We start from the raw sequence: 12,029 nt of genomic DNA on the forward strand, positions 1-12,029 counted from the left end.
CTTTTTTTCTTTGGTTGGTATTGGGTAATTCTAGGAATATAATGCGTCCGTCTGCACAGAATTTTTAAGAAGTGAATCCATAGATAGAATATTACTGCTTCTTTTTATTTATTGGTTTATCTTTTTTTAATTTAAACAATGCATAGTTCACGAGAAAAAAAATAAATGAAATAAATTATCAGGCCTATTTTTTTCAGATTTTTTTTGTTGTTGTTGTAAATACTGCCATGGGTAATAATGGTAATTAAAATGCCCAATACCAAAAATATTAACATTTTATATAAATGGGACATCATCATGATCATTGAGAACATGATAAGAAGGAGGAGGGGTAGTGGACGGGTGGGTAGTCTCTCTGTATCTCTAAAATAAAAATTAATGTTTCCCTTGAAAAGTCAAGAAAATTTTATTTGCATGGTCAGTGGGATATTCAGTACAAGTTTAAAAGTCCAGTCAGTACATAGCCTCAATAAAGCCCCTTCTTCTTCTTCTTTTAATTCACGACATTTTGATATATTGTTAACCTTCTATGATGTTCAAAATTGTATCATTCACCAACCATCCTTGATAATCAATAGTAACCTATAAATTTTTGTCACTTCAAATCCCATTTTTGTGAAACGTAGAATGAAAAATCAAAAGCTGTACGAGCATTCATTTTACTTTCATAAACATGATTCAAGTTTATATTTTCGAATTTTTTGACAAACGTTTGTTTGTATCATCTGTCCTTAAGGGGGGGGGGGGGTATGCAATTTTATATTAATTGTTTGCTATCAATTATGAATGATGTAAAATTGTTTGGATTTTAATTTTTAAATTGAAAATGAAAAAAAAAAATATGACTTAATCCGAAGGTTTAGTAAAAGCATGGAGTTTGTTTTTCATGAATTTCTATTGTAGATTCATTTGTTAAATCGACTTGCTGTGTGTTAATATCCCTTGTGTATGTTTTGTTAGTTCCAAGCAAATTGTGACAGTTTTGCTACCTGGGGAAAACAAAAGACTATTAAATGCCTCTAGGTATATACATACATGTATCATATCCTATGGAGATCTGGGGTGAAGATATTGGTTTCTTGGAAGTTAGCAAGGGGAGGGGGGGGGGGTAGGTTTAACAGCAGACTTAAGTTGCTTTATTAGTATTCAAACATTTACTGCAAGATTAACAGGTAATACAACAGAAGTTGATTATTTTTCTGTGAAATCAAACTCATATCACCGGGGAAAATAAGTGTAAAAACTTTCGGGCAACAATGAAACATAAAAATGCTAACGATGGAATAGCACTTTATTATAACTTAGGTCGGTAGGGTGAATTCTGGAAATCCAAAAATTGCATCCGAACAATCCGAAGCCTAGGGCTTAGCTACTTAACAATGTTGCATGTAACATATAAATAATAAAGTATAACAATGACAATTAGCACAATTCTGAACATGAGTGACAGATGGCTTAGATAGAATAACTCATGACATGTTGAGTAAATTGATTAAATTGGCGCGTTTTGAGTAACATAGTAATTAGCATAATTAAAGTTTTTCGTGATGTTTAAAGTAATTACAGATAATTAAAAGTATATTTCAAAGTCAGGTAAAACATGTCACTAAAATTGTTTTTATCAAAATTTACACTGTGATAATTCCCTCTCGCTTCGAAAAATGAGACGTCCTCGTCTCAGGAATCACCGGGGACTGGCATGTGGAACACTAGGTTGTTGGTACCAGTAACGCTTGGTTGGTGTTGGTAGCGGGAAGAAAGGGTGTTGTTTGTCGACACGTCTAGTTGAGTCGTATGGTCTTCGTTCGTTTGGTCTGTTCTGTAACTTTGAAATTTGTTTATGAAGAGTGGATGTTACGGTCTGAAGATTGTCACATTTCCGTATAAGTTCACTAATTTTTGTCTTTAAGGTCTTATTTTTATTCTGTAATGCAGTTAGTTGGATGGTATGGCCTGTTGATTTAAATAAATTACGAATATCTTCGGAACTTAGGTCTTGGAATGGTAAAGATTTCACTAACTGCAATCTATCGTAATAGTCCTTTATTCTTTTTGAATCCCTGCACCGTTTGCTTACGGACTTAGTCTGCAGATAAAGTACACTCTTCCTTTGCGTCTCCGCAACAGCAACACTCTTCGGACTACTATTGGAAGCAGTCCGAGAAAAACACATACCTGCAGTAGAATCGCATTTTGACGACTTGTCAGGCGATCCTACAGACGGGTTTCCCGGGTTTGTCTTCAAGCAGGCCCGTCCTGACCCTTTGGCTTGATCCTTTTTGATCGTTGAATGATCGATGGACGCCAACGGAAATGTATTCCTTTGGGAGGAACGGTAAGGTGTGGTTGCAGAAGAGAAACATACTTTCGCATGGTGACCAAGTTTTCCGCACACGAAACACTCGGAACGTGTAGCTAGACACGTGAAAAGGTGGCCGTGGAAGAAAGTTTTCCCGCACCTATAGCACCGTGGACTGGATCCCGGTGTCGAGAAAATTCGTGCTGGTCCTGGTGTATTCCAAGGACGCCAAAGACAATGGCGCTGGAAAGATGTTCGGGGGGAGCGGTAAAATCCTTTTCTCCGGGTTTGCATGGTGTCGTTGAAGTTATAGTTGTTAGCCGTCTTGGGGAAATTAACTCGCTTAGTTGCTGGTACTCAGGATCAAACTGCTACAAAATATATGCAGCAGTCCCGGGTGTTATACCCTTAGGATTCTCCACCAAATTATCACCGGGGAAAATAAGTGTAAAAACTTTCGGGCAACAATGAAACATAAAAATGCTAACGATGGAATAGCACTTTATTATAACTTAGGTCGGTAGGGTGAATTCTGGAAATCCAAAAATTGCATCCGAACAATCCGAAGCCTAGGGCTTAGCTACTTAACAATGTTGCATGTAACATATAAATAATAAAGTATAACAATGACAATTAGCACAATTCTGAACATGAGTGACAGATGGCTTAGATAGAATAACTCATGACATGTTGAGTAAATTGATTAAATTGGCGCGTTTTGAGTAACATAGTAATTAGCATAATTAAAGTTTTTCGTGATGTTTAAAGTAATTACAGATAATTAAAAGTATATTTCAAAGTCAGGTAAAACATGTCACTAAAATTGTTTTTATCAAAATTTTTCACTGTGATAATTTCCCACCGCTCCGGAAAAAACACGTCCTCGTGTTTGGAAAGAAATTTTACTTCCTTTTGGAGTCTGCCCTTTGATGTTCTTGTACACACCGGTAAGCACTAACTGAAACGTAGGTTTGAGTATCCTGGTGGTCAAAAGAGAGATGCTGAAAGTGTTGACAATGAATGTTGTTCACTGTGGTTGTCCATCGTTGATACGTTGAGCAGAGTGGTTTAATATGGGGAACTCGCTTGCTGTAGAGGTTCGGGATCTGACCACTGCAAAATATATGCAGCGGCCCCGGGCGTTGTTTTACCCGGATTCTCCACCAATTGTGACCGTGTAGATTGGACGGTACCTAGGAATTCGTCTGGAACAGCATCCGTTGTTTGCAGAACGAACGGGGTGAGGGAACGTTGGCGTAAGGGGGTACGAGGTATAGGTAAAGGCGCTGTGTGGCCGTGAGGTAAAAACAAAGTATAGGTGTGCCGTATTCCCGAAGGTCCACCAATATGCAATTCCAGAGATAAAACAAATGATGAAAGATTCCGTATTTATTAGATGAGTCTCAACGATGGCAACAGTTTACATGAATCAACAAACAGACATATTATAAATGATCGAGTCGGATCTGGCCGAAGTGGCCCCGGACTCAGAGTCCTGACGAGTCGGACGTGGCCGAGACTGGCCTTCGTATATTCCAGACTAAAGATTGAAATTATACATGACTATTTATAAGAATGTACATAATGAGTAAGTAAATGACAGGTGCTATCACAGTGAAAAATTCACTGTTCAAAAAAAGAACTTTATTTTGGACTTTACTTTTCAATCTCTAAGTTGTGTCATATTTTATTTCTCACGATATGTTTCGCGAATCTAATTGTTTAATTGACCAGTGACACTTTTCGGACTCTTGATCTGTTGTTACAAAGAGACAGAGTGCTATGTCTCAAGAACTGTTAATCTCTAAAAACAACACTATTAAGTATCTGTTTCTTTTATGTCCAAACATCAAAGCGTCATTGAGTTTATTTAATTAATCCATACCTGTGAATCTTTCACTCATTTTACTAAATGTCAGCACCTGTCATTTACTTACTCATTATGTACATTCTTATAAATAGTCATGTATAATTTCAATCTTTAGTCTGGAATATACGAAGGCCAGTCTCGGCCACGTCCGACTCGTCAGGACTCTGAGTCCGGGGCCACTTCGGCCAGATCCGACTCGATCATTTATAATATGTCTGTTTGTTGATTCATGTAAACTGTTGCCATCGTTGAGACTCATCTAATAAATACGGAATCTTTCATCATTTGTTTTATCTCTGGAATTGCATATTGGTGGACCTTCGGGAATACGGCACACCTATACTTTGTTTTTACCTCACGGCCACACAGCGCCTTTACCTATACCTCGTACCCCCTTACGCCAACGTTCCCTCACCCCGTTCGTTCTGCAAACAACGGATGCTGTTCCAGACGAATTCCTAGGTACCGTCCAATCTACACGGTCACACTCAGATGACAAATATCAAAAAAAAAAAAAATCAGATTGAGCTTAACTTGGGATCGACACCCCCGTCCAAAAATATAGTCCCGTCCAAAGCTAAAGCGTTTAGAAGTCAGCAGAGTCAATATCTCGAAGTGGGTCTTGTGACGCATTTATGAATATGTCCTATTATTGTTTTTTATTGATAAAATAAAAATAAATCATTTATAAAATTATAGCTTTAACTCTAGCTTAAAGAATATCTATGTCCGATCTAGGACACTATAGCATAATACGATACTCTTTACAGAGTTATGTCCCTTTCTAGAATGTAAGTTATAGATCTTAAATACTTATGGTCTTTACGTTTACGTGATTTATTTTTTTCATCTAAACAATAATAGCCAATGTAACTTTTATTTTAAGAAACTTTGGACGAAAAGGAATATTTTTTAAAGTTTAGTAGAAAAAAATGACAATTTATAGATCCTTGATTTAAATTATAGTAAATAATCAAAGCGGTCCCCTTAGGACTGTTGGTATATAAAGAAGATAATATGTCATTCTACTATATAACTTCAATTACCTTGTTTTAATGTTATCCTGTAGATCACATTCGCATTTCAAAATATCTTTCGTGGAAGAGCAAACTGATTAAATTGTAAATAGAAAAAATGAATAAAAATATATAATTTGATATTTGAAAGTTAATGATGTACCAAATTTAAATTCCGTGTGAAAAGTATACACATATACTTAACTTTCCTATCAATAATCTTGTATTCAAAGTGTACAAACAGTACATTTCAGATACTAGATGCAGGACTTGTGAAATAAAACAAAGGGCTAATTGCAGCCTTATGTCTGCCGATAAGGCCACTGTTGTTTAATTTCAAGTCTATTTCAGGTTTTTTTTTATATACATGTATTGAAATTTTACGAGATTGTACAAACTTAGCACTGCACATCAACACCAAATACAGAGTAAGAGTGGAAAGCTAAAGATTCACACATTTTATCGTTATTCAGTAAAACAAAAAATAAAATTAAAACAATTTTAAAAATTCAAGCGGAAGAAATGTTGCCCCCATATGCAGACGTCTCTTTTACGCTACGAATATTATGCAACAAAATTATAAAAGTTGTATGCTTCTATAAATTCTTCATCAGTTGAGCCCACCTCCTTACATGTACCCCACCCCATCTCAAAAGAGTACTGAAATTGCTTCCAAAGGCTTGATTGTATTTCAGTATCTTTGATTTGCTGAAGAATTTTCAAGAGATCTAGAGTAATTTATTGATTCTGGAAAATCTTATATAATGTTGTAAAAGAGTGATCAGATTGAAATCATTGAATGGATTCCAATTTCACACCTTTGAAAATATATTGTAAAATTTAGCCTGAAGGGAATATTCTCACACCTTTTTTTCCCAGAACTTCAATGTAAACAGTGATATACACATATATTCAACAATTCATCTCCACACAGACTGATGATGACTCGAGCCATTTCCTGTTTATTATCAATTTGTGTATATACTTTGTTTTGGAGTACCTACTCTAAAAATTATTTTAAAACATTTTCCAAGAAAAAACAACAACATTTTAAAGTGTTGATTAATGGACATACAAAAATATGTATAGTTATAGTTTTTTTTACTGCAAAACAATGAAGATGACAATGGCTAATAATTAGTAAATATAGTTAACCTTGTTAATTAAGTTTAGGTAACAACATGTTGGACTAATTATATTGTTAGTGCTATTATCACATGAAAACAGTTATTGGTATCCGTTTCAAAAAAAAAAAAAATTCAAAATACATGTATTTGAATGTACACATGAGGCTTCATGGTTTGCTCATTCAAAGATCTGTTGCAACTCATTTTCATAATTGAAAAACCATCATTTATTCAACATTTTATTTTTTTCTTATTTAACAGATTAAAAATATATATTCATAAAATATACTTTTCTAACATTTCAATTTAATTTTACCAATTTATATATATGCATACATATAATATGACCTTTCCTATTACAATGCATTCACTACTGTCTTTTATGGTGCAGATTACAATCACTTACAGAATTTAGACTCAATTTACCAGAAATTGTATTTTTCATTTCATAACTAAATGTTTGGGAAATTTAATGATAATAATAAGTGTATAAATTAAATGAAGAATATCTAACTGTGCCATATTTCATCGTAATATTTTGTATGAAGAAAAACTATATAGGTATACATCTCAGCTCTTTGATTCATTCCTTGAAAAAATTATCAATATAATTACAATCCTTTAAATTTAAAAATGACCCAAAATTTAAAGTTATACTGATATAGAAAAGAGTAGAAATTCTGATATTGTAAAAATTAAGACTTCAATTTTCATAGGGAACATTTGCCATGTTAATTAAACTCACCTAATCATACTGGTGTGTTCTCTTAAATGGCTATATATAACTTTTTTTATTTCTGAATGAAATTTTGCCAATTTGATATTATTTTGCTTGCAATAGCATGTACTTTCTAAATGTAAAATGATAAATTGTAAGAGGACTGAAATTTTCATAGGGAGAATCCATCATCATATTATACTCTGTCAATCGTACTGGTGTGTTCTCTTGAATGGCCATAACTTTTTTATTTCTCAATGAAATTTTGCCAATTTGATACATGTATTATTTTGCTTGCAATAGCATGTACTTTCTAAATATAAAATGATAAATTGTAAAAGGACTGAAATTTTCATAGGGAGAATCCATCATCATATTATACTCTGTCAATCGTACTGGTGTGTTCTCTTGAATGGCCATAACTTTTTTATTTCTGAATGAAATTTTGCCAATTTGATATTATTTTGCTTGCAATAGCATGTACTTTCTAAATGTCAATTGATAAATTGTAAGAGGACTGAAATTTTCATAGGGAGAATCCATCATCATATTATACTCTGTCAATCGTACTTAATTGTGTGTTCTCTTGAATGGCCATAACTTTTTTATTTCTGAATGAAATTTTGCCAATTTGATATTATTTTGCTTGCAATAGCATGTACTTTCTAAATGTCAATTGATAAATAATTGTAAGAGGAATGAAATTTTCATAGGGAGAATCCATCATCGTGTCATATTACTCCCCCATACCAAACCATTCTCACAATTTGCTCATGAGCAGCTCACGTGAGGACTAACAAGATTTCCTCACGTGAGTTGCTCATGTGAGTCTCATGTGCAATTTAACATGCAAATTAGGTAAAATGCTCACGTGAGCAAAATTCTGCACATGAGCATTTTTTGCTCACGTGAGGAATACATTTGCTCACCACAAGTTTTGCTCACATGAGGCTCATAAGGCTTATGAGGCTCATGTGGCTCATGTGCAACACTTGCTCACTTAAAAAATAATGGAGAAAAATTGAAATTATAATCATATCATATATTTACAGCTGTCATCATAAAAATATAATTTTATACATTGTTGAACATTATATTTACATATACATATAGAAAGTTTTCAGATAATAGAAATACTTGCATATTGAAAAACTATAAACATTATTTACAAATATATATGTAACAATTATATTCTGACATTGTTTGAAGGTATAAAAAAAATCATTATCATTAATATAACTGAAATGACATAAAATGTTACTTGTAAAATTGATAAATTGACATCAATTCACCATACAAAGAACCAGATACTTATTGATAACATTTACAACATCAATTGAATTTTAAATGTTATTATCCTTGAACATGTAAAGAGATAAATAATCACTTTATAACATTAAGCAACTAGTATGTTATATTTATAATGTGCTTCTCAAAATAACTTTCGACTTATCTTTATATACAGGTATATTTATATAAACTACATTTTATTCTATATCAATCAAAAGAGATTCTTAATAGATCTATATTCAATACCGACGTCAAGTCAACATTTTTTTGATCTCTTTGCATCCAAGCACTTCCGATTGATTATTGCATTAACGGCAGAGGAATCCACTTTAAAATGTTGTTGCATGTAATCTGAAAAGTATAATTGAATGACTTAACTGTAATTGTGTATATTGTAATTTTTTTTATATTTATTTACATAATTTGCTACTCAGAATTTTAACAAACATCACAATTTTTATCAATAAACCGTGAACATACCCCTAATTGGACTTAAAATTGTCACTGGTAGGCCTGGTTTTGTTGATTTCTCTCCTGTGGCAGAGTGCATTGCTAGGTACTTTGGAGTGAAGTAGAAGTCCAGCAAAGCTTTTAAAGTTTTGCTTTCATTTTTCTTGCACTTCCTCTTCAGGATTGCCAGCTTGACAGAATCTATGTATAGGGACTGTCCCTCAACAAGTTTTATCTACCGGTACAAAATTTGTATGAAGTTCAGTATATAGTTTTCATCATAGTCAATCAAGCAAATAAATAGTGTTTTTATTCATTATAATTAATAACTTTTTAGGAATGATTTTAACTTACTCAATTAAAACATGTGTATATGTTACATACCTTTCCTTCTCCAGGCTGGAAAAACTGGTCAAAATTGATGCTTTCTTCCAGAGATTCATTTGACTGCATGACTGTATCACTTGTAGAATTTTCGGCTCCTTCATCTTCATTGATGAAGCTGGTTGTAGTCAAATTTTGTGGCCCATCCAGGTTTGAAGGTCTAGGAGGACTAAAGTCGTAGTCCATCCTAGAGGGCTGAAATATTTCCCTGTTATAATTAGGCTGCTGCCAGCGATCTAAAACATCTCTCATCTCCTGAATAAGTACTGGTAAGCTCTGGTCTGAAATAATTACAATAAAATTTTGCATGTATCAGGACTCATATCTAATATGAAATACAACTTTTAAGAATAAATATTATATACTAGTAATTGTTTACTTTTTAAAAATAATAAATCTTGTTAAAAGTAATTTAACATATGCAACTTTATAAATAAATAGAATACCTCTCTACCTTGCCTGCTCCTCATGGTTTCTAGCTGTGTTTTTAAATCTTCAGTTTCCTTTTCCATGTGAGATATTCTTTTCCTGCATTCCTCACTGGAACAGACTGCATTGTTTAATGTATAGAGACTTTGTCCAAGGATCTCAGCTGAAATAAATGTAAATGTACAGGAATTTACTTCATATCACAACTGAGCAATAATTTATCAAATTTAAAATGCCATTAAAAATTTAATAATTATTCAATACATGTAATGATATGAAATTACTTCATTATGAACATATTTTGTATCCGGGTATTAAATATATTTTACAAATGAAATGGTTTATAACATAAGCATACCAGTATTCATTTCTGTGCAGCTTTCATAAGGGCTGATTAGCTGATTTTGGAATGTAGATGGCGGATTGTTTACAATTCCAAAATGTAGGTTGTGTCTTGCTTTTTCTGGAGTTGAATGAATTGGTAGTAATGTTTGAATCCCACTTCTTTGATTCAAAGTTTCCAATCTTGAAGCCTAAAATTTGAATATATATTATGTGTAAGTTTTTATGTAGGATCTTTCTTTAAACTTAATGGAATTTATATATTTGAATTAAGACTTACATGTTTTTCCATCAATCTAGGGGATCTCCTGATTGGAGAGAAATTGGCAGGCAAGATGGTCTTTTTCTTTGGTGGGGTAAAGGGAGTTTCATGATCCCTTGTTGAAATCTGAAAAATAAAACACCTTTCTGATGCATTCAATTCATAATGCACTGTACATTATGATTGTTTGATAACATATGATTACAGTTAAATTAGTTTTAAACAGATTCTTACATTTTGTTCTGGATTTAAGTTGGTGGTTGAAGTGGATGGTGCCTGGTTTGATAGGGTTGCAGCTAAGCCAGTTCCCTCTGATTCATTCTAAAAACAATAATATTGCATAGACTTTTTTTTTTCATTTTGAGTAAAAGGTTCAATTTTCTAATCATACTTTTTGAGGTAAACCCCCCCCCCCCCCCAAAAAACATACTTTTTGATTCGTTGTCGCTTTTGAGACCACAGAACCCGGCGTTGTAACTTGTATGGAATCTGCAGCTGTAGATGGAATGTTGATAGGATGACTTAATGTTGCTTCATTATGTTCATGCTGAAAAAAAATGTACAAAAGCAAATACACAAGCTTTTCTTTTATGGTCCCCCCCCCCCCCCACCTCCATTACAAAATATTCAACTCTGATCAAGCAAAAATATGCTATCCTATTTATATTTTGCAATTCTTACACTTTGTTCTGCAATAATGGTAGTCTCATCTGTACCACTACAGGAAGATGATGTAGATGACATTTGAGGTGCATCCAGCTTCACTGCAGAATCATGCTGTTAACAGTATACAAGATGTTTACAAATTGATATTTTAGGCAGCTTGCAATTTAATTGTGCATACTTATTATTTTGTATTGGAAATGAAAGCTTCAATTTCAGATAAAGAAAATTGTATTGTATAATTAAAATTTACGTACATTTTGTTTAGCCTTTTTTTTCTTGAAGTATTCCCTTGCTTGAATTTTCTTTGTTTCTGAAACTCCATCAGCTGCACTTGGTATTTTGGTTTCAGTAGCAGGAACCCCAGCCTCTAATGTGTGCTCTTCCAACATTTCTCTCATTTTTGTTGTGATTTTCCTTTTCCTTGGTCCAGATTCTGGTTTCTTATTGCTCTCAATTGACTTTGACCAAGCAATGAGATTGTCCTTCCCCTGATTGAAAGCAGTGACTATCTGCTCAGAGTGCTGCTCAACAAATGACAGAGCTTCTTTTTTGTCTGTAAATTACAGATTAATTTTTATTGTTAAATATACTTATGTATGACTAAGTGGTTATAAAGGTCTGCGTATATGTCACATAGGCGTCGGAAGCAAATTGAAAGGGGGAGGGAGCTAATTGAAAGTGTGGGGGGGGGGGCGGTAAACAAAAAAAGGTAAGCCCCAATTTTCAATGCCCATTATGTATATCTTTGCAAAAAAAGGAGGACTACCCCCCAAACATCCCCCCGTTCCGATGCATCAGCAATTTCTCAAAACTTTTTTCTTTCCGAATACGGATTTAAAGTTCCCTTTTGTTTTATCATAATTATTAATGGCGCGTACCCAGGCTTTAATTACGCCTCTGATATTACAAGAATCTTGTAAATTGTACGCGGGATTTCAGATTGTGTACATATTACTATCATGGTCGTGACTTTTTTTATTATTATTATTAGCTGCAGAACTGTAGCGTTATGGTTTTATATATTAGTCTTTGACCAAAGACTTAAGGAATAACTGTCTAATTTTTTGGTTTCATGACGGTGATCAATCGATTGGCTTGCGTGATAATTTGCATAAATGCCGAAGGCGTTTATGAATAAAATTATCACGCAAGCCAATCGATTGATCATTGTCATGA

General features: G+C 33.5%; 1 pseudogene; it reads right to left on the reverse strand.

Moving 5' to 3' along the window:
* Positions 1–9,230: 9,230 nt before the first annotated feature.
* Positions 9,231–10,942, reverse strand: LOC133202490 (uncharacterized; annotated as a pseudogene).
* Between the last annotated feature and the right edge of the window lie 1,087 nt (positions 10,943–12,029).

This window comes from Saccostrea echinata, unplaced genomic scaffold (assembly GCF_033153115.1).
Source record: "Saccostrea echinata isolate AGI-Se365-2 ecotype Australia unplaced genomic scaffold, CSIRO_AGI_Sech_v1 ptg000047l, whole genome shotgun sequence".
Taxonomy (NCBI): domain Eukaryota; kingdom Metazoa; phylum Mollusca; class Bivalvia; order Ostreida; family Ostreidae; genus Saccostrea; species Saccostrea echinata.